Source organism: Crocodylus siamensis, unplaced genomic scaffold, assembly GCF_052110815.1.
Source record: "Crocodylus siamensis isolate JL-2025a unplaced genomic scaffold, ASM5211081v1 HiC_scaffold_210, whole genome shotgun sequence".
NCBI classification, from domain to species: domain Eukaryota; kingdom Metazoa; phylum Chordata; order Crocodylia; family Crocodylidae; genus Crocodylus; species Crocodylus siamensis.
Genome location: NW_028324620.1, coordinates 95367 through 118428, shown reverse-complemented (window position 1 = coordinate 118428; position 23062 = coordinate 95367). Strand labels below are relative to the sequence as shown.

The following is a 23062-nucleotide window of genomic DNA, read 5'->3' as shown; positions in this document are numbered from 1 at the left end:
TGGCTGGGTTTCCAGAAGAGCGCAGAGCATCTGGGAGCTGCAGTGTAACTCCGATGGCAGATGTCCTAAGCTCCTCACTCTGAGACCCCTTTAGCTCTGGCCCTGCAGTGGCAGGAGGTGGCAGAGTCGCTTCTCCTTCTCCCCACCCTGGATCCCATCCAGGGCTGTTCCCAGGGAGTCTGGGCCAGGGCTCCAGGGGTCTGACCCACTGTGAGACTTGGCATTGTGCACCGAGTCCCCTTCCAGGCTACTGCAGGTCTCAGACAAGTAGAAGGTGAGAAATTCATACAAATTATTGTCCTAGGTGAAGGAAAAGTGCTGGTCTTCTCTGCCAGTGCAGGCTGGGTGTCCAGAACAGTCCAAAGGAGCTTGGATCTGCAATTCCACTGTCAGGCCAGAAGCCCTGGGTGCTCAGGATGCGACCCATTTTAGTCCTATTCCCACGCTGGCAGGAGGTGACAGAGCTGTTGCAGCCTCTCCCCACCTGCCTGAGCTCTCAGGCAATGTAACTGGTGTGAACATTTCCAGGCCTCATTTCCCTGCCAAGGTCCTCAGAGCTTGTATCTGCTTCTATCACATAGGGTCCCAGAGGGCCCCCACCCAGCAGGTGGGCTCTGCCTGCACTTCCAAGGCAGGTGTGTCCCTTCCTGGTTCCCTGCATCCTGCTCTCTGCCTGATGAAGGCTGAAGTTGGGGACACATCCACTGAGGTTAGCAGGGCTCAGACACCCACCTCTCACCATGCAGGGGGGCAGGAAGGGTTAATGAGGGGCTGTTCCTTCTCAGCTATGACAGAGCCTCTTTCAGCCCGGCTTCTCCCCACACTGCAATAGGAGGCGGTAGCTGCCCTAGGGAGGCCCAGGCCCCAGGCTGGATGAGGAGAGAGGTGCAGAAGAGACCAGGGCCTGACTGCCAGGGAGCACCTTGTAGTGAGGTGAGAATCAGGGCACCAAAGGCCCATGGTCCACTGCATCTCATGTGGCCTGTGCTAGGAGCAAGGGTGCTGGGCCTGGGTTGCCATTCCCTCCCTCCCTGGTGGCTTGTGGCTTGTGCGATTCCTTGGCTCCTGGGTGGTGTTCTGACCTGGATGCCATGTGTGTCTAGCCCTGCTGCAAGATGACTGTGCTGGCAGCTTCTGCCCCAGCTCTCACCCAGGCAGGCGGGTTCCTGCAGGAAATGGTGTTTCCAGATCAGAGATGCAGGACAGGTTCTCAGGCTCTGGCTGCTCAGTGCAGGTGAAAAGTGGAGCTAGGGTGACCCACTTTTGAAAATGGAAAGGTGGGACATATGCCTATTCCCCCCTGCCCTCTCTCTGTAGGCAGCACAGCTGGAGCGGAGTCTCAGGGGCCAGGACAGAAGAATGGGAAGCCCCAAGCCCACAGCAGGCAGGATGCATCTGCCCCTGTCCCATGCACAAATATGGAGGGGCATATCCCCACCCTCATGGTCTGGGCCACAGGCATGGGTGCAGCAGCATATAGCTGCCACCCTGCCCCCTGAATGACCCATTTGTGGCTCTGTCCCACTGCCCCAGCTGGGTCCTGGGGCCATAAATTCCCACCCCAGGCCAAAAGCACCATCCCAGCTTGGCAGTCCCAGCCCCAGCTTCCAGCCCTGCCCCACCCCCTCCTACACTGTGGAGACCTCAACTGCCCCTGTGCCCCTTCCTTTGCCCCCTCTCCCCCTAGACTTACCTGCAGGCAGCTGGGCTAGCTGTTCTCCACTTATGCCTGGCTGTATGATTGGCTACGTGCATGTGTCTGCATGCATGTATGCATGTGATGCCCCCTGTGTCCCGCTCCCCGCAGCCCCAAACAGCCCTTGCAGGGGAAACCCACTATTTCCTGCATTTTCCTGTGGTGAACAGAAAGCCTAGATCATCTAGCACAGCACAGATACTTATGGAGACTTCAGATATGGCACAGCTCAGGCTGAGGGTCTCCCCAGGACTCCAGACTCCCTCACCACACTCAGCAGGTTGAGATGGGTGCGCACACCTGTGGGGAAGGAAGTCCTCAAGGCCTTGGGGCCAGAGTATCTGTGGTGCTGGGTGCACGTGGGGACATGCTGCATTTATGCACTGGGAGGAAGAGGAGGAAGGGGCAGATGGTGTTGGAAGCTGTTGCCCTACTGCGGTGCTGGCTGACGGAGGGATGGGATTGCCTCAGTGCTGGGGCCTGCCTGCAACTTCTCTGCGCTCAGGGCCACAGGAGCTCTTTGCAAGGGCTGGGGGTGGTATAATGGAGAAATTACCAAGTTTGTGAACAGTGGTTTGTACATTCAAACAAGCACCTAACCTCATCACCAGAACTGAAGCCAACTTCCTACAGCTCAAAACAAAATCTGCCACCTATCTCCTGTACCCCCCCCCCCAAACTGCACCCCAGATCTATTGTAGACAAGAATACCCAACTACCTGTGGGGGTGCATTCCTCACCAGAGAAACCCACTGCCTCCAGTCGCTCAGGCCTGATCCTGACAGGGAACAAATTAGAAGCCACTTTTCACAGCCAGACCTATGAACCTCACTTCCTCAGTCTCCTAGGTACAGAAACACTTGGACTCTACATAGATTAGACAGTGGAGTTCTTGCACGCTGCGACCTGCCAGACATCTGACTCCCCAGGTACAACTGCACTTTTACCTGTGCTGCTACATCCCCCTCCCCCTCCAGCCTGTCCCTCACCCCCTGATGCCTCCATTTCCATTTTAATTGACTGGCTTTCTTGCCTACATTGTGTGCCAGGCCAGCCTCCAGCTTCTTCACTATTCCTTCCATCCAGGACCAGGAGGCACACCAACTGCAGGTACTTCCTCAGCCTGATAACAGGTTTTTCAGTGCAAAAGCTGGCATCCCAGGCAGCTCAGCTGAGCTCACCTGGAGCCTCACAACTCCACTGCAACCAGCAAGTGTCAGGCCTGTCAAAGATGTGACAGGTCTGGGCATTCCCCAGCCAGGACTGTGTGCATGCATGTCTTAACTGGAGGTTATGGTGCCTCCTACCCGCCTTTCACAAGGGGATAATTGGTTCTGGCATGTATGGAGCTGCTGCACCACCAGCAGTCCCACCAGGCCTCCCTACCTTGGCAGGGTGCAGTTTTAGTGGTCATGCCCAGGACCTGGGGCCCCCTCCTTCCCCATAGCCCCATCCCATACCTCCAAGTTTGTCCTGGAAGGGGAGTGAGATCAGCAGGGACATGGTGGCTGGTGATGCAGTGAGTGCCCCCTCCAGCTGAGAGCGGGACAGTAACTGGTTTTTAAAAAATGAAAATAGGTGCAGACGGAGTGAAGAGGGTGGCACTCAGGCCATCTCTAGGTAGATCTTGGGGAGCCCCAGCAGCGGGAGGATCACCTTCAAGAACACCAGTGGCTCCATGAAACTGGAATCCAAGCAGGTGCAGTGGGGTGTGATAACATCCCCAGCGATGTTGAACACTCTCTCACTTGAAACACTGGTTGGCGGACAGGACAGGTGTTGCTTGGCCACTGTGGCCAGATCCTGCCACATCTGGCTGCAGGTTGCCTAGTAGACCAAGGGGTTGCAGTCCAATGCCTCCACATCCTCAGTGAGGTAGATAGCCATTGACGCTACCTGCCTGAGCCTGTGGGTCCAAATGCACCAGACCCTAGCCATTGAAACCATGCCCTTGGCCCACATTGACGGGGCTGGCATGGAGAAGGCTGGCTCGTGCTGGTGCCTGTGGGAGTGCTGGCATGGGAAAGTGGATCCCCGTCTTCCACATCCCCTTGCCTCTGCCCTTCTGCCTCCCTGACTTTGTTAACCAGCACCTGGATCCAGTGATTGAGGGTTTTGGTGCTGCCAATGCACATGCTCCCCGTTACCCTTGGGTCGCACATGCCTGCCAGCATGGGGACCATACTAGAGCACAAGGGATACAGCCATCTCCTGATGCCCTCCTTCAGCCACCTCACCAGTGCCTGCACATCAGGTGACTGTGGCCTGCCCCAGGCAGGGGCATTGATCTCCTGGAACTTCTCCATTTGGTTCTCCAGTTCCCTCACTATGGGGATCACCTGGCTGAGGAAGGCATCACCAGCGCTGAGGGTCTCAGCGGCCTCAAGGAAGGGCTTGAGGACCCCCAAGATCTGGGAGATGGTACCCCACTCAGCTCTGTTTAGGGGGGCCACTGATCCCACTCTCCCCAAGCAAGGCCACATCATGGATGGCCTTCTGTTGCTCCACCAGTCTTTGGAGCATTGGGTATGTGAAGTTCCACCAAGCCTCCACATCCTGCATGATTTTCTGCTGCGGGATGCTCATCTCTACCTGTTTCTCTTGCAGCATCTTTCTCCCCTTGATGGTGTGGTGGTAGTAGCTCACCAGCTTTTGCATTTTGCAATCAGCTGGCTTGTACTGCTAGTGGTGGCGGTGCCATCACTGGCAGCTCTGTCCCCCTCCAAGGCATCTCTGACTGTGGGGTGGAACTTGTGTGCCACACTGCGGATGCCAACAAAGATGGCATCACAGACAGCCTTGATGATATTGGCCCCATTGTCAGTGAGCATGCACCCGCTGGTGAGCTCAGCCTGCCCAACAAGCCACTCCTGTACCATGCAGTTTATAGCAGGTTTCAGGGCCAGGCTGAGGGGGCAGGAACCTCCCTGGTTCCCTTGTCCCAGGAAAAGCTGGAACTTTGCAGGGCTCTGAGTCTCTCTGGACATCCCTGCCTGTACCCAGGCCCTGCTGAGCTGGGGGGCTCTCTCTTCGTCTAGAACTGTATGGGGCAGGGACAGTGGCAGGGGTGTCTCCAGCTGTGGGGGAGCTCAGCTGCACGGACCTGACCCATGGGATTGCCTGCAGAAGGGTAATGTGACCCTGGAGAGCCCGGTGGGGCATCTTGAATCCTCCTATGCATAAGTTTGATGTACCCCTTCCATGGCACGAAGGGGAATAAAGGGCTGAGAGGGCAGCAGGCTGGAAAGGGTTAATGGGGGACCTAATTATTTCCAGAGCTGCAGTCCCCTGACCATCAGCACCAGCAGGTTCAGCTCAGCTCAGCTGCACCTGGGACTGCAGTGGGGAGGGTGTTTGCTGCTCTTAGAGAAGCTGTGAGAGGAAGGGCCTGGAGAGGAAGTGAGGGGAGAGGATTTTGCCCCTGGCCTGGGCTTCTGGTTGTGGGGGGCCTCAGAGCTCAGTGCCAGATTTAGGCATAAATCACTTAAACTACAGTTTAGGGCCTCACAATATGAAGGACCACTAAAAAAGTATGAAAACCTGACTCAATATCAAGTTTTATAGTAAATGAAGGAGACATGGGAAAATTACTCTAAATATGGCCATTTTCATTCTAATATGACAAAATAGACATATATATGGCTCCACAGTTGTTATTCATATTAAGTTCATCAATGTGTGCAGAAATAACAATAATTTATATTAAAATTACATAAAAATCCATTTTTCTGGGTTACAGAAACAAAAATTCTTTGTGCCTTCAGCTTTGTCTATATAAAATATAAAGCTTTCATATTTCTATTCTCACTGTCCTTCCTATGAGAATAATCAAGTATTATTTTTATTGTATGGGGTCTCTTAAATTGGACATAGTTTAGGGCCTCAACATGTCATAATCTGGCACTGTCAGAGCTGGATCCCTGCAGAGAGGCTGGGAGTTGTCTCAGTGCATCCTTTTTGGCCCCTGGGGGTTTGTTCTCTTGGCTGGAGCTGACAGCTCCCTTGGGTGCTGTTCACTGTGTCCCCCTTGTTACTCTCATTTTCAAACTCTTACCTCCCTGCTGTGCCTGCTTTTCTTCCATTGGTGTTTCTGGGCTGGCTGCTTGCACTGTTGCTATTGCTGTGGTGTCCTTTGGATTTGGGTGTAGGAGTAATCCCATGTCCTGGTGTGAGAGGGTGAGTGCAGGAGTGTTGTAGAGCAGGGGTTTTCAACATTTTTTAAGAAGTGTAACTGGGGCCACAGAGTGGCGGGGTAGTGGGAACCAGACATGGAGGAGCCCTTTAGTAAGTCAGGCCCAGCGCACTGCAGGGGGCTGCTAGCTTCCTGGAGCCATGGGCTAGGCCTGGAGCTAGAGGCAGGTGCTAATGTTGGTGCTGGCATGTTTAGGGCTGGAGGGGCATGGTCAGGCCACCCGGATGTCCTTTGCTTGGTGGTGCAGTGCTGCAGTCCAGAGACAGGCCAGCCAAGGGTCAGGCATACTCAGGTCACCTTGTCTGGATGGTGCGGCTGGGCTACTTACAGTGGGAGGAAGGGAGCTGAGCTCCAGGCCAGGGGTCAAATACCCTCCAGGGCCACAGGGCACTGGTGCAGGGCTTCATATGCTGCACCTCATCTTCACGCACTGCTTTGGCCCCATGGTGAGGTCTCTGATCCTTGAGGGCACTGCACAGGAGGGAGAACAGGCTTCAGGCATGGGCGTGGGACCCAGAAGGTTCAGGAGCTCACCCAACCTGTCATGCACCCTGGGGCCAAGCTGCTCTGGCCCTGATCTTGTGCACATAGGCACATGTGCCCTGAGCATGATGGGGGCAGGATGAGGGAGGCAGGTTCAGAGCTACTTTGCCCATGCCCACGGTGTGCGACAGGAAGGGGAAAGCGGGGCAGGACTAGGCAGCAGGAGGGAAAGGAGCTCCACAGCCGCCTGGGCAGGAAAGAGGAGGAAGGAGCCGGGACAGGCCCCTGGAGAGGTGGGAGGATGAGGGCTCTGTAATCAGGGCTGTCGCATAGGGTTTTCCTGCAGTGCCTAGGCTGCAGAGCACGCCGTGTCCCTCGTGTCTCTGGTGCCTATGAGGGTTTCCATGGGGATCACCAATTGGGACCAGGAGGCTGGAGTAGCCATTACCTCCTGCGTGCCCCCAGTCCCCTGCAGTCTGCTTTGCCATGGCTCTGTGCAGTCCCAGGGCAAGTTGAGCCCAGCAGGACCCATGCTCACGGCAGTGGATGGGCTCTGCCAGACTCAAATTGGGGAGGGGGAGGGAGGCTTATACCCACCACCCCATACCGTCGCACCCTGCTTTTGCATGGCCAGTCACATGTGCAGCTCTGAGGACTGCTGACAGGTCATGCACCTGGCCAATTGCATGCCACCCATCAGCAGCCCAGAGAGCTGCATGTGTGACCAGTTATTCGGGAGCGTGGCTTAGTGGTGGTGTGGAGCGGTGGATGGTGACAGTGTCCACCACGTGTGAGCTCCTTGCCCCACGTCCGGCTGGTACCTGTGTGGCCTGCGTGGGGGTGCCACTGCCCTCACCCTGCCCCAGCTCTGCTCCTGGGAGGTGGCAGCGCTCTGTCCCCACTCACCCGCATGTACCCATTGAGTTATTCCCAAGACCCCCAGAGAGACTGTGCTACAAGGCAGCGGGTGCTGAACCTGTGCTGGCAGTCAGCAGGCAAGTGCAGGGGTTTTCAGCCCAGTTGATGCAGATGCCCTCTCCATCATGATGGTGTTGTATAGAGTTGGGGGTGCGTTTTTCTCCAAGCCCCACTCCCAGGTGGCCCCTGCAGAGGTCATGGGGGTGTCTTGGTGCTCACAGCTGTGCCTGTAGTTTGGAGGCAGTCTTGGTTATGGAAAGCCATGTTGTCATGGGTGAGGATGATGCACTGTGCTGATCTTGCTGCCCACGTAGAGATGAAGGGGGAAGTGGCGATGCATCGGGATCAAGCTGTTTGTGGGTACAAGGGTGTTGGGGTCCCTCCTCCTCCTCCCATCAGCCCGATGGGCTGTGACAGGCCCTGAGCCATCGCTGGTACAATGGGCAATCCCAGCCTTCCCCTTCAGATCCCAGAGCTCTCAGCCACAGCAGCTTCAGGGAAGTTCAGCCCCTGGAACCAGTGGCCCTGAGTGATATGGGGCTGTGTCTCTGGGCTGCAGGGCTGTCACTTGTAGGTGCACTCGGCCTCTGGCAGTGTCTATGGTGATTGTAGCAGAGGCTGCTGGAGCCAGCTCCAATCACAAGCCCTGCTGATGGAGTCACCTGGGACAGCGCAGGTTAGTGGGAGGTTTCCCCAGTATGCAGCACCTCTGGGCTGGACTCAACTAACAGGGAAGACACCTAAAGGAAGGAGTAAGTGGGTAAATAATAAGGCCCAGGAAGGAAGCCCCAGCCAGAGCCCTGGATTTCCACAATCCTTCCCCAAACCTACATGTGGAAGAAGTAAAAAGAAGCAGGAGCAGGAATAAGGAGCTCATTAATGTTCCCCTATCACAAGGGAGACTCTCAGCAGGCAGGAGGGAGCTGGGTAGAGACTGGGTCTCTGGGGCCCCAGGGCTGTACTTACTCATGGCAGGCATATTTTGTTGCTTAAAAATGCAGATTTTTCTCATTTAAAGGAGGAAAAAAATGTGGATTTTCCTCTTCAAAGGACAACAACACAGACACAGTGGATTTTCTTTTGCAGGCTGGCAGGCTTCCTGCCTGCAAGGAGTTCTCATGCCCGGCAAAGAGCCAGGCAGGGTGGTGGGATCAGTCCAGGCAGCTGCAAGCAGGTTAGTGTCTGGAGTGCAAGGGTTGGAGGTCTTGGCTTGGGCACTTTGGGGTGGTGGGGGTGGGCAGGCTGTGTGCTGGAGTGGGTGCCTGCTGAGGATGGGGGAGGGTGTCCAGGAGTTGGGGCTCGAGGGAGAAAGTGGAGGTGCCTTCTTCTCCAGCAGGGGAAGTGGGTAGGGAGGTTGTGCCCGGACTTCCTGGCATGGTGCAGGACCTGATCCCAGGCCGGGGGTTTCACCTCTGCCTTCCTCCAGCCCACGCTGGGCAAGACTCACTCTGCTGATGTTCATATGAGTCAGAGCTATTGCAGTTGCCATGCTCTGGCCCAGGTGGTAGGGGCGGCTGGCAGCCCACTTCAGCAGGGCTGAGGGGGCCAGGGGCCTGCAGGTTAGGAGCGAGGGGCACTGGCAGGACAGAGGACACCCACCTCACCTCCAGCAAGGGTCTCTTGGTGCTGGGGAGATGCCAGGGCCTGCAGTTCTCTCCTCAAGTAAGGACCTGAGCTGGGCAGGGAAAGCTCCCTCTGTCTGTATCTGCCTAACTGGGGGCTGGATGTGCCAAAATAATACCAGAGAGCAGCTTTGAGAGGAAAAGGAGACCATGGCAGACAGATGATCCCAGCCCTGGTCTTTGGGAGGACTGGGCTGGGCAGTAGCTCACTAGTGGAGATGATGGAGCACCTGGGACAGGTGTTAAGTCTGCAAGGGTGACAAGGATATCATGTAAGAGCCACAGAGATGCTCAGTTCTGGGCATACGAGAGCCCCTTCCACTCTGAAACCAGGGTCTGAGCCCTGCTGAAGATGAGCCCGAGAAGAGAGGGGCCTCGGTGTGGACTGACCTAAGTCAGAGCAGTGTCTCCTTCACAGTGATGCAACCTCGATGCTGTGGGGAGCTTGGGAACAGCTGGGCACTCTCTGGGCATCTCCATCCCTGAAGAGCAGATCTGCGTGGACCCGAGCTGGAGGGAACTGGGATCATCTCTTTCCTTGCTGCCCTCCCTTAAACCTGCAACCTCTGTTCAGTGTCTTCCACAGCAGCTACTGGGAATCTGCTTCCCCTTTTTGTGCAGCCTCTGCCCTGCTTCGTGTCACTGTGCCACCCCTGGCACAGTAATACACGGCAGTGTCTGCGGCTGCCAGGGAGCTGAGCTGCAAGTGGTACTTCTTGCTGGAAAAGTCCCCAGAGATGGTGATTCTGCTCTGGAAAGCTGGATTGTAGTTTGGGCTGCCATCCCATCTTCCCATCCACTCCAGGCCTTTGCCAGGAGCTTGGCGGATCCAGTGCCACCAATAGCTGCTGGTGAAGGAGTCACCAGTGACGGTGCAGGTCAGGCGGAGGGTCTCCCCCGGCTTCACCACCCCTGGGCCAGACTCCTGGAGCTGGAGCTGGGACTGGACACCTGGAAAAAAGAAGGATCAGTGGGGATTGGCCCCACATCTACCCTTCTCACGGCCACCTCCCACAGCCTCCCCAGGCACTCGCATGTAGCCAGGGCCAAGAGGAGCAGGGGGCAGAGCAGGGCAGTCATGGAGCTGGAGGAGAGGAACCAGGAGCACAGGAGGAAAGCTCAGCTCCTGGGGGCAGTGGTCCTAAGTGCCCTGGGGTGGCTACTTAAGGAGGGAGTCATGAGGGGGATTTGCATAAAGGGGTCAGCCCAGGGCCTGGCCTGGGGGAGGTGGTAAAAAGAGCAGATCGGTGTGCGTGGTTTGTGGTCTGTGATCAGGCCCTGTCTGAGCAGCTGAAGACTTGTGGCCTGAGAAGGGCGGTTTGTGTTGGGGAGTCTCCTCATTCCTCTTCTGCTTGTGACAAAGTCCACTCTGAACCCTGGTCTGGGCCCTGGGAAACGCTTGTGGTTGCTTATAGATCATCTCCTTGAGCTCTCTTTTCATGAGAGTGATATCAGGGGCGGGGGTGGGGTGGGGTGGGGTGGGGGGTGACTAATGGGTGACTGTAGCATGTCACAGTCTAATGGGTGACTGTAGCGTGACTGTAGTGAGTGGAGCGTGGCTGGACCCTGCAGGTCCCTTGCAGCTGCCCCCTTCTCTTCCCACTTAAGCAGGCCCTCCTTGTGCCCTTTGGACTCCCTCAGACAGACACATTGGTGGGGCACAAGGGACACTGGGGGCAGGACTCCTGGGTTGCAATCCCAAGCCTGGGGAATCAGCCCCCTGCTTGCTTTCTAACCTAACTCAGGATTTAACCCACAAACCTGTAAGTCACCTGGAGTGGGGGTGCCCATAGGGTTGAACAAATTGGGAAGGTTCATTACTAGGAGTAACTGCTGCCCTCTGGAGCTCCTGCCTGAACCAGGCTGCCAGCAAGAAGAGTGTTTGTGCGGGCTCCAGGACATGTCCCTTCTCAGTCCTTGTCTGGTGCATTGATCGTGGGCCTGTCTCTGGGCTGCAGGCCAGTCATCCTAAGTGCACTTGGCCTTTGGAGGTGTCTTGATGTTTGTGATACAGATTTTGAAAGCATTATTATTCTTAGTGCTCCCATCCCCTCAGAAATTTCCCAGCCAGTCCACACTACTCTCCTCTGCCTCAGATTTTGGCTGCCAGTTCAGTTGCTGAGGGAGAAAGTAGGCACAGCAAAGGTCAGCCATGGGTATCTCCAGGTCTTCAGGTCCACCAGGATCCAGCACACTGTGCTGAGTGCTCTCACCTACCAGGGGAGGGAATGAAGACTTGATTGGGCTGAAAGCTGGGGACAGTGTAATCACTAAAGCTCTAGGCCGGGTGTGACAGCACAGTGCCTGGCAACAGTCCAGACCCCTGTGTTGTGGCAGCGATTAGCCCAGGCTTGCAGGTGTGCTCCAAGAAGGGGGTTGACCAGACATTGGTGCCCCATTAAGGCATCCAAAGCCTGGTTTTTAGTGGTGCATGGTGAGGCGGGTCTCTTAGTGGAGAAGCATCCGTGTCCTGGCCTGCCACAGGGACAGCCTGGTCACACTGGGCTCTCTTGTCACTTAGGTCCTTGTTGGAATGGAGCCCTGCCAAGGGGCCAAGAGCCTTTGTGGGGCCTCTGAAACTCCAGGCCTTGTCCTTTTATTTAATTTTACACATAAGGAGCTAAAAAAATCCATGCCTGAGCTGCAGGATACCAGGGAAGATGCTCAGGGAACGGGTCGCCTGATGCCCCTATTGATGCAGGAAGGTTGGCATGGGGAGGGCAGGGTTTGGGGGTCATTTCCTCAGTGATGAGGTTTTTCTTCCAGGCTGGATGATCTTGTGCAATGAGCTTCCAGGTTGGTTCTTTGGGGGATGGGGACACAGAGGAACATGAGGACACTTTGCCGTCAAGCCAGGTGACATGCACTAGTAGTATCCAGGTAAGTGACAGGGGCCAGGGCAGGCTTAGGATCAAGGGGGTGGCACATGCACCTACAGGAGGCCTCAAATGGCTCTACACAAATGCTTGAAGCATGGGGAATAAGCAGGAGGAACTCAAAACCCCAGACTTAGTGGGGCTCACAGAAACCTGGTGGGATTCTACCCACGACTGGGCAGTGGACATTGAGGGCTAGAGGCTGTACACATGGGACAGAGCAGGGGAAAAATGTAGGGTTGGGGGATGTAGCACACTATGTCAAAGAGCAATACACATCCTCAATGATCAGAATGGGGTCAGAGGAGGGGAAAATGAGGCACTCTGGGTAAGAATGCAAGGGGGTTGTGGGGAAAGGGACTTGATAGCAGGCATCTACTACAGACCGCCTCACCAGGGGGACGAGCTGGACCTGGAATTCTCAGGCCAGCTCACGGTGGCTGTCAAGTCAAGGGATGTGGATCTTGGGTGACCTAAACTTCCCAGACGTCTGCTGGGAAGAGCAGTTAGCCAGCTCCGACCACTCACATAAGTTCCTAGCCTGGATACAGGACCTCCACCTAACCCAGGAGGTGCATAATCCCACCAGGGAAAATGCCTTTCTGGACTTCGCCCTTGCCATAGGTGATGACCTGGTGAGGGATCTGCGGGTACTGCACCACCTGGGCAACAGTGATCATCACCTGCTGGAATTAACTATCCAGTGCAGTGTGATGAAAGCAAGCAGTAAGGCAAAAGTCCTCGACTTCAGGAGGGCTGACTTCAATGAGCTAAGAAGATTAGTAGGAGAGACACTGGGGTTTTGGAGCTTCAATGACATGGAAGTCCAAGATGTGTGGTTGCTCCTCAAGCAGATGATCCTCCAAGCTCAAAGGGAGTCAGTCCCAATGTGCACCAAGGTGGGCAGGAGTGCTGAAAAGCCCCCATGGCTTGGCAAAAGCATCCAGGAATGCATGAGGGCAAAACAGGATTTGTACAAACAGTGGAAACAAGGGGCTATCACCAAGGTGGATTACACTACCATTGCCCACAACTGCAGGGAGGCTGTTAGGACGGGCCAAGGCAGAGATGGAGCAAGGGCTAGCCACCAGAATTAGGGATAACAAAAAGTCCTTTTTCAAATACACAGGGAGGAGGAAGGCGGCACTGGGGAACTTGAGGCCCCTACAGGACAGGCTTGGCAATCTGGTGATTGCAGCTAATGAAAAAGCTGACCTCTTTAACAAATTCGTTGCCTCCATGTTTCTGAACAGGGACCGGGACATTTCCTGGATTGACCCAGGGAAGGCACTGCCACGCCTAGGGTCAGGGATGACCTAGCTAGGGAACTGTTGGGTGGGGCTGGATGTGTTTAAATCAGCAGATCCAGATGCTCTTCACCTAAAGGTGCTGAGGGAATTGGCGGGGGTTATAGCGGGGGCCCTGGAATGGCTTCATGAGCACTTGTGGGGCTTTGGCCAGGGGGTGTCGAAAGTACGCTGTCCAAATTCACTAATGACACCAAGATTGGGGTTAGGTGGGCACACTGGAGAGGAGGGACAGAATCCAGCTTGATCTAGACATGTTACAGAGGTGGGCGGATGAGAAAAGGATGGAAATCAACACAGACAAGTGCAGGGTGTTGCATCTAGGGAAAATTAGGAGTAATAGTTACAGTCTAGACACCTTAGTTGTGAAGTAGTTTTTCCTAATGTTGAACCTGAAAGGAGCCTGAAATGATCTTCCAGGAGTTTGTGACCATTATTCTTAGCTTTCCCCAAGGGTGCCCTGGTGAACAGCTGTTCACTGAGCTCTCGATGTATGCTTCTGATGTAGCGGTAAGCTGCTACCAAGTCCCCTCTCAGCCTTCTCTTTTTCAGACTGAGGAGTCCAAGGTCCCTCAGCCTTTCCTCATGGCTTGCCATGCAAGTCTCTGATCATATGGGTAGCCCTTCTGTGGACTCTCTCAAGATTTAACCATGTCTTTGTTAAGGTGCGGAGCCCAGAACTGGACAGAGTACTCCAGCTCCGGTCTTACCAATGCTGAGAAGAGCAAAGCAGCACAGGAGAATCATTTAATTGCAATGGTTTTGCTGGAGAGGCATCAATTGGTGCATGCCAGGGTAGTATTGGCCCTTCTGGCTACAGCATCGCATTGCCGGCTCATGTTTATATTGTGGTCAATTATAAACCCCAGGTCTGTGGTGACACATGATCTTCAATCCTGGTGCTGATGAGAGACAGCAGTTGCACAAGCTGTGGCAAGTTGGGAGGGGGAGCTACTGAGTTTAGCCTCCCTGCTCACTACACCCGTCCACCTTCCAGACTCCATGCGTCTCTCCAGGGCACCTAAGCTCTGGCAGACCCTCTTTTGAGCCCCACCCCAGAGTCCGGGGGCAATGTGTGCTGCCACCACCCCGAGAAGGGACTCTCTTGGCCCTATGTCCTCGGGGAAACACAGGCCTAATAGTCCTATGGGTACTCAACCCAGTACAGGCACTTGGGGCACTTCCCTAAGTCGGGGCCAAAAAGGAAAGTCTCTCTTAGTCCGCAGACCTAAGGGGCCTCTTAGACATAATTTAGACCCACCCCTCAATAAGTCTCCCACACCAGTCACAAAGGAGAACTTTATTGATTACAGGGGTAGGGTGAAAATAGGGTACAAGATTGAGCAATATCATAGAAATCCCATTGAGCAAAACAGTCTGGCTGAGGTAGCCTTTTGGTCACGCATCTGAGTTACTGCCAGCTAGATATCTAACCACATCTCGAGTAGCTTACTCACAAGCAGTATCCTGAGGCTGTTGGAGATTCCCTCTGGAGGCAGGCCATTCCTCGCTCATGAGTTATGGGGGAGAGAGCCAGTTTCACATGGTGAAGCTCCTCTCTAAGTCTGAGTCCCCTGCATGGCTGCTGCCCCCTCCTCCTGTGCAGTCTTAACTTATATAGCCCCTGTGACCTCATTCACCTGGCCCAGTGGAGGCCAGCTCCGGTTGGCTGTCGATCAACCAATTTGAAATACATCACTAGTTGCCGGGCAGACTCTAGCCCACCAGGTAGATGCCCCTCACCCAGGTAACTGATGCCAGTCCCGTAGGCAGAGGAAGCAGGTTTCCCCCCTCCCTCAGGAATGCAGCCAGCTCAGGTTACCTAAAGAGACAGGCTGAGGTGTGAATCCTCTGCTGCCCCATCTAATCACAGTCACAGGGCAGAGATTTTGGGGAGAAACCAAGGTGGCTTTCTGCCACACTTCCCACCCCGCCCCCCCCCCTTTTATAAAGCTTGGATCTGTAGCTTCACAGAGGTATGGAGACAAGCGTGCTAGTTTGGAGGGGTCACCTTTCAACCCTACAGAGAAATTACACACCACATAATACTGATCCTAACAATAAAACATATAAAACATAACAGCACGTTCAGGAACTTCCCTGCCCGAGCGCTCTCAAACAGGTCTGAGTCCATCCGACCCACTACCCAGAGTCCTTTCGTGACAGGGCATGTGCGACCACATTCTGGCTTCCCTTGATGTGCTCGATGGTGAAGTTGAACTCCTGAAGCTGCCAGGCCCATCGCTGCAGCTTGGCATTGGAGTTTTGCATCGTCTGCACCCACTGCAGTGGGGCATGGTCCGTTAGGACAGTGAACTGCTGCCCCCATAAATAGGGCCTCAGCTTGTTCAGTGCCCAGACAATTGCCAAACACTCCTTGTCGATAGATGACAGGTTTCGCTCCCAAGGAATTAACTTCCGGCTGAGGTACACCACAGGGTGCCGCGTCTCTTGGTGCTCTTGTAGGAGTACGGCTCCTTGTCCTGCGTCGGAGGCATCCGTGGCGACGTAGAAGGGTTCATCAAAGAGCGGTGCCTTCAGGATCGGTTGTTTGACCAAGGCAGCCTTTAGGGTGTTGAATGCTTCTTGGCACCCCGGCCTCCAGACCACTGGATCCGGGCTTCCCTTCTTGGTCAGCTCGTGTAGGGGTGCTGCTGTCGCCCCAAATCCCGGGACAAACCGTCTGTAATACCCGGCCAGGCCAAGGAAGGCTCTGACTTGCTTCTTGGTTTGTGGAGGCAGCCAGTCCTTAATGGCCTTGATCTTGTCCCATAAGGGAGCAATATGACCTCCACCCACCCAATGTCCCAAGTATACTACCTCGGCTAGTGCCCAATGGCACTTTTTAGCTTTCACCGTAAGACCAGCTTGCTTGATCTTGCCTAACACGGTGGTCAGATGGATGAGGTGCGATTCAAAGTCCTGACTGAAGATGGCGATGTCATCGATGTACGCCATGGCAAACTGCTCGCACCCTTGTAGCAGGTTATTAATCAGCCTTTGGAAGGATGCAGGAGAGTTGCACATACCAGAAAGTAAAACTGTAAACTTGTATAGTCCCACAGTGGTGGTAAATGCAGACTTGGCTATGGCATCCGGATCCAGTGCCATTTGCCAGAATCCTTTGGACAGATCGAGAGTAGAGATGACCTTGGCTGGGCCCAGGCAATCGAGCAAAGTGTCCATCCTGGGCATAGGGTATGCATCAGGGGTGGTGATAGCGTTCAGCTTCCGGTAGTCCACACACAACCGGATGGACCCGTCCTGCTTCCGGACAAGTACCACCGGGCTGGCCCAGGGACTCACTGAAGGCCGGATTACCCCTAACTCCTCCATCTCTGTGATTTCTCGCATTATTGCTTGCTTCACATTCTTGTTAATTGAGTACGGTCTGGAGTGTATAGGGCGATGGCTGCCCGTGTCTATGGAGTGTACCACCAGGTCCATTTTACCTGGTTTGTTGGAGAGTACTGCAAGCAGCTTGTCCATGTCCTGGGAGGGCAGATGGTCTGGCAGGCGCAGTTCCTCTATTCCTGCCTCTCCATCCCAGTCCCCATACATGACCAGCTCCTCTGGGTCCTCAGGTGATCCTTCTGCTGAGGAAATCCAGAACACCGTATCACCTCTATCAAAGTAAGGTTTAAGCATGTTCACATGAACAGTCTTAGGCTTTCTCCCACTCCTGGCCACAGCATAGGTCACATCATCCAGCTTGTCCAGGACAACATGAGGACCTTCCCAAGCAGCTTGTAGCTTGTCTGTCTTTAGCGGCAGGAAAACCATAACCTTATCACCACAGTCAAAGGTACGCAAGTGAGCCTTTTCATCGTACCAGGACCTTTGCTTTTCCTGGGCCTGTCCCAGGGACTCTCGTGCCACTTTCATGATGTCAGTCAGTTTCTGATGAAAGTTCAGCACATACTCCACCACAGAGGTCTTGGTGGAAGTGATTTTCCCTTCCCACTCCTCTCGCACCAAATCAAGAGGACCTCGAACTCACCTCCCAAACACCAGTTCGAATGGCGAGAACCCCGTGGACTCCTGGGGCACCTCCCGGTAGGCAAAGAGCAAATGTGGCAGTTTCTCATCCCAGTCATTGGGGTTAGAGTCCACATAGGCATTTAGCATCCCTTTCAAGGTCCCAATGAACCTCTCCACTAGCCCATTTGTGTGAGGGTGGTAGGCTGTGGTCTTGAGGTGTTTCACCCCACAGCACTCCCACAGGCACTTCATCACCTCTGCCAGGAAGTTTCCACCCCGATCCATCAGGACCTCAGAGGGAAAACCCAGCTGACAGAAGATTTTGGTTAGGGCATCAGCAACCACAGGTGGCTCGGTGGAGGTCAGGGCAACTGCCTCCAGGTACCAAGTGGCAAAGTCCACTAGAGTCAGGATGTACCTTTTCCCTCTACGAGACTTATGCCTCAGAGGGCCCACAATGTCTGTCCCCACTCATTGGAAGGGTTAATCAATGACAGGGAGGGGCTGTAGGGGAGCCTTTCTCTTGTCCCCACTTTTGCCCTTCTGCTGGCAGATTTCACAAGATCTGCAATAGTCCATCACATTCTGGGCAATTCGGGGCCAATAAAAGTTTGCCTGTAGTCGCTGGCGTGTCCGTTCCCTGCCCATGTGACCAGCACACGGTAAATTGTGAGCCATGGAGAGTAATTGTTGTCTATATTTGTGAGGTACTATGATCTGGCGATGGGGTTCCCAGGTCTGGGCTTGGCTCTTTGGCACCCACAACCGGTAGAGAAGTCCCTTATCCCAGATCACCTGTTCCCTCTTCTCTGGGGTAAACTCACTCTCCTGCACCTGAGCTATCTGCCAGAGGTCCTCCAAGCTGGGGTCCACCAGAACCTCCTGCTTGAACTCCTCTTGTATGGCTAAGCTGTCCACAGAGAGTTTGGGGGCTCCTGCAGGGAGTGCACTGTCACCCTCAGGGACTTCCTTGGACTCCTCCTTGAGGGTCTCACCTCCCTCTGCCACTGACGGAACAGACACTTCCCTGGGACTGTCATTTAGCCCACCCTCAGGGTTGCTAGTTCCCTCAGGGTCTGGTGTGCATTCTCCCTCCGCTGGGACCTCTCCCAGTGTAGCCAATGGTGTGGCTGTCTCTTGGGGAGTTTCTAACCCTCCCCCTCTAGCCTTTTTGCTCTGCAAACGAGTCACCGCATTAATGTGGTAGGGCTCTAGCTCTAGGGCCTGATCCATCTCTCTGTGCAGAAGTTCTCAATTAAGTATATCCCGTCCCACCAGGATGGGAGCTGGAGCCCCTTCCATCAGACCCATTTCTACATGCATCGCACAGCCTCTCCACTCGATGGGTGACCGGGTTACCGGTATCTCAAACGGCGGAGACCCTACCCCTTGAATGGTCAGGGTCCTCCCTGGGATTATATCTGCAGGTTAAACTAGGTTGGCATCGATTAATGTCACGCTGGACCCCGTGTCCAGTTCCCCAATAAGGGTTCTCCCATTGACTGTTATCTTGGTCCTGTGGGGGGCCATCACCTCCTCCGGGTTTGTGATCCTGTAGCAACAGGCACGCCCCTAGGAGGGGCTCGGGTCTCCCCCTCATTGCTTACAGCTGTTGCATGTCTGATGGGCTTGGGTTTGTTGCTTAACTTTGAGCAGTTGGGCTTGATGTGGCCCTGCTCCCCGCAGTTATAGTACCCCCTCTTTTCCAAATTGGGGTGTTTGGTCCAATCAGGGGCCTGCTTCCACTCAGTCTGGGATGGCCCCTTTTCCCTTTTGGACCTGGCCCTCCCTTCCCTCCTCTTTGGAACCCTTTATGTTCCTTCCCAGAGTAGGGAGGCTTCTTGTCTGACCCCTCACGATTAAGCAACAGCTGATCCGCAATTTCAGCAGCCTCAGGGCCGGTTTTGGGGCCCCTGTCCTTGACTAGGGTTTTAACCTCCCTTGGACATCTGTAGTAAAATTGGTCCAGCACCATAAGATGGAGCAGCTTCTCTCTAGTGTCAGCCTTGGCTCCGTCTGCCCATTTGATGAATGCATCCCACAACAGGACCATAAAATTAGACATTGACTTCTCCGACTGTGGGACGAGATTCTGGAATTTTTTTCGAAAATAGTCTGGTCCTAACTTGAACCTCGAAGCCACGGCCTGTTTAAAGGTATCATAGTTTTCAGCTGCATCTCAGGGCAGGGTGTTCAGGACCACCGCCAGGTCGTCATCTACCAGAGCGGCTAAGTGCAGCATATACTCCTCTTCAGGCACCTTCAACCGTAGGGCTTGCCTTTCAAAGATGCTGAGGAATATGTCGGGGTCATCTCCGGGTCGGTAATGAGCGAAGGCTGAGGAGTTCGGTTTGGGGCGTTCCCCGGGCACTTGTGGAGGGCTCTCACCTTCCCCGTTGGGCTGCTGACTAGGTGCCTCTCGCAGTGCTGTGTTCTCTGCCAGCTCCATTTTTTTCAGCTCGAGCGGGGCCTCCATCTCCTTCTTTTTCAGCTCCATCTCCATCTCCATTCTCCAGCTGTGCCTTCTCACGCTGGGTCTCCATTTCCATCTTTGCCTTCTCTAGCTGTGCTTTCTCACGCTGCATCTCCATTTCCATCTTTGCCTTCTCCAGCTGTGCCTTCTCACGCTGGGTCTCCATCTGTATCCTTTTCAATTCCAGCTTATACTTGAGCTTGCTCTGTCGCTCCCGCTCTTCAGCTTCTAGCCGCATCTGGTACTTCCAGTGCTCCTCCATAGGGGGTGATCCCCCGGAGGGCTGTGGGCTTGGCGTGCGGGGATGTGACTCTTGGGAGGACTCAGGAGTTGGCATGTGTGGAGGTTGCTCTATGGCTGAGTCATGGTCACACAGGAGTTTAATCAGTTCCTCCTTTAGCACTTGCTTCACATGAAGGCCTCTCTCTTTTGCCAGCTCTTTCAGTTCAGGCACGGTCTTTTGGACGTACTGCTCCGCCATCCTGGCTATCTACACTATCCAGTCGACCCGATGCCAAATTAGAAATTTTTTGATCAAGGGATTTCAGTGACTCTATCACTCTTCCCAAATTATGCCAGTAAAACTGCGGGGTATCCGGATCCCATCACTGCCAACACGTGTAGCGGGTGCAGGGATCCCACCAAAGTAAAACAGCAGGGTATTCGTATCCCACCTCTGCCACCACATGTGGTGAGCCAGTAAGGTGCGCTCCTGCATTGAGCCGCCCACCTCCCTGTGCCCGACCACTTTCCAGGCTCCGAATGCCTCCCTAGGGGCGTCTTATGCTTGGCCGACCCCTCTCCCGGAGCACACTCACCAGTCTGGGGGTAACGTTGCCGCCACCACCCTGAGAAGGGACTGTCTCAGCCCTGTGTCCTCGGGGAAACAGGCCTAACACTCCGACGGGCACTCAACCCAGCACAGGCACTTGCGGCACTTCCCCAAGTCAAGGAGCAAGAAGTAAAGTCTCCCTTAGTCTGCAGACCTAAGGGGTCTCTTAGGCATAATTTAGACCCACCCCTCAATAAGTCTCCCACACCAGTCCAAAAAGGGGAACTTTATTGATTACAAGGGGTAGGGTAAACTAGGGTACAGGATTGAGCAATATCTTAGGAATCCTAAAGAGCAAACAGTCTGGCTGAGGTAGCCTTTTGATTACGCATCTGTGTTACTGCCAGCTAAATATCTAATCAGATCTCAAGTAGCTTACTCACAAGCATAACCCAGAGGCAGGTTGAGTTTCCCCTCTGGAGTCTTAGGGTGAGAGAGAGAGCTAGGTTCAGATGGTAAGGCTTCTCTGTCTCCCCTGCTTTGCTGCTGCTTCACCTCATGGCCAAAGAGAGAGAGCCTCCTTCCCCCCGCAACCTATATAGCCCCTGTGATCTCATTCACCTGGTCCAGTGGAAGTCAGCCCCAGTTGGCTCTCAGCCAACCAATTTGAAATACATCACCTGTTGCCAGGCAGATTCCAGCTCCCCGGGTAGATGCCCATCACCCAGGTGGCTGATGCCAGTCATGTAGGCAGAGGGAGCAGGTTTCCCCCCTCCCTCAGGAATGCAGCCAGCTCAGGTTACCTAAAGAGACAGGCTGAGGTATGACTCCTCTGTGCTGGCCCATCTAATCACAGAGTCACAGGGCAGAGATTTTGGGGAGAAACCAAGGTGGCTTTCTGCCACAGGCACACGGGATTGCACACAGCACCCATCATACTTCAAGGAGCCATTGGATGCTACCCAGTAGCAGCCAGAGCTCCTGAGGACAGGAGGTGAGGAAGCCCTGAGCATGGGGTGCAAGTGTATGTGCACACAGGTATTTACATGCATGCATGAGTGTGCACATGCTTCATAATCCTAGTCTACTCTTCCCCATGCAGGGTTCATAAGGGCATCTGGTGCAGTGGGTGGGAGATCCCACAGTCTGGGACAGCCACATGCAGCTCTGGTCTCTCATGGTTGTGGGCAGCGGAGATGTGCTGACTGGTTTTTGCATCTCTGTCCCTCGGGCAGGTTGTGCCCCATGAGCATCCGGTGCATCCGGGATTTTGCTTCTGGTATGCAGTTGTCTGAGGTTTGGGGGCTGTTTGAAAGCCAGGAGCTGGGGTTGGGCATGTTGCTCTCAGGCCGACACTCTCCAGGCCCAGGCTGTGTGCGCGTGTGCCCCTCATTCTCAGTGCTGTGTGGGAGGATGAGTGAGAGCCAGGCTGGGGCAAGCAGGGAGGGTTTCTCTTTGGGTTGCACTTCAGGCTGCCGGATCCAGTCCCAACCATAGCTGCTGTCAGTAATGGAGACACTAGAGACAGCTGAGGTCAGGGTGAGGGTCTGTGCAGGCTTCACTGCTCTTGGCCCAGATGTAACCAGTGTCACTGCAGAGACAGCAACTGGGATAAAAATAAGGCAGGGAGTAAGTTAGCTACTAACATATCCATTTCTCTGCTGTTTTTGTTGCTTTTTCCCCAAGGTTACTCAGAGGAGAGAGAACAGGGAAAGCAGCAGCAGGGCAGTCTCCATCCCGGGCTTGAGAAGAAATGAATATCCCAGGAGGCAGGAGGAGCCAGCGTCGGGGCTGGCCTGTGACCGAGGCTCCAAAACTTGGGGCCCATATTTAAGCAGGCAGGCTGAGAGGGGACATGTGCATGTGGGTGTCCAGGAGGCTGCAAGAGGGGCCAGGCTGGGAGGGGGTATCCCCAGCAGGGACCAGTGTGTGGAGGAGGGGCACGGCCCTGTGTGTGCAGAGAACGTGCCTTGTGCCCTGTGAGCAAAGGGGCTGGGGCTGCAGTCACACCGCGTGCCATGCAGATGCCTGCAGTAATGGCCTCATCCCATAACATAAGGCCCCAAGACCATATCGAGAAAACTGGGGAGCTCTTGGGCCTGGCTCTTTTTTCAGATGTATGTGTGGGAGGTATTTTGCCATGTGTGCTACATGTTGTGTGTGGAAGGGAATGGGGGAGACAATCATGGTGCCCCTGGACTGTCCCACTGACCCAGCTCCACGTTGTTGTGCAGAACCCGCTCCCCAGGCTGCACAGTGCCCATTGTGTGGGGTGTCCCTCTGCATTCATGTCCGTCTGTCCTTGCTGCGCTAGCTCATGACTGTTTCTGCCCCCGCAGGGAGAAGCGGTGCTCGGAGGTGCCTGCAGAGATGGGGCCTGGTGTACCTGGTTCGTGTCTGTGTTGAGGGGAGGGGGTCAGAAGTGGTTTGCCCTGGGTCTGGGAGAGTTCCCCAAGGGAAAGCTGCTCTAATTTGCAACATGGTACCTTGTTATCAGGGGTTTCTTCAGGTAGCAGTGTTCAGTGGCAGGGCACAGGGGAGCGCTGGGGCAGTAGGGAGGTGCTGGGGCTGCCGTCGTCTCTATGCATGGGGGACCCAGCAGGGCCAGGGGCTGTGCAACAGCAGGGGCACGTGCGAGTGCCCTGAGCTACTTGCCATGTCCTCTGCTGGGCACTAGGTGTGACAGAGCAAGGACCGGTCTTATTCTGGGCTCAGTCAGCCTTTACTGTACGGTGTCTCAGT

At 54.7% G+C, this 23062-nt stretch overlaps 1 pseudogene; it reads right to left on the bottom strand.

The window, feature by feature from the left end:
* The window catches only part of LOC149851782 (uncharacterized), a 45890-nt pseudogene extending 33423 nt beyond the window's left edge, over positions 1 to 12467 (bottom strand).
* Positions 12468 to 23062: the final 10595 nt, after the last annotated feature.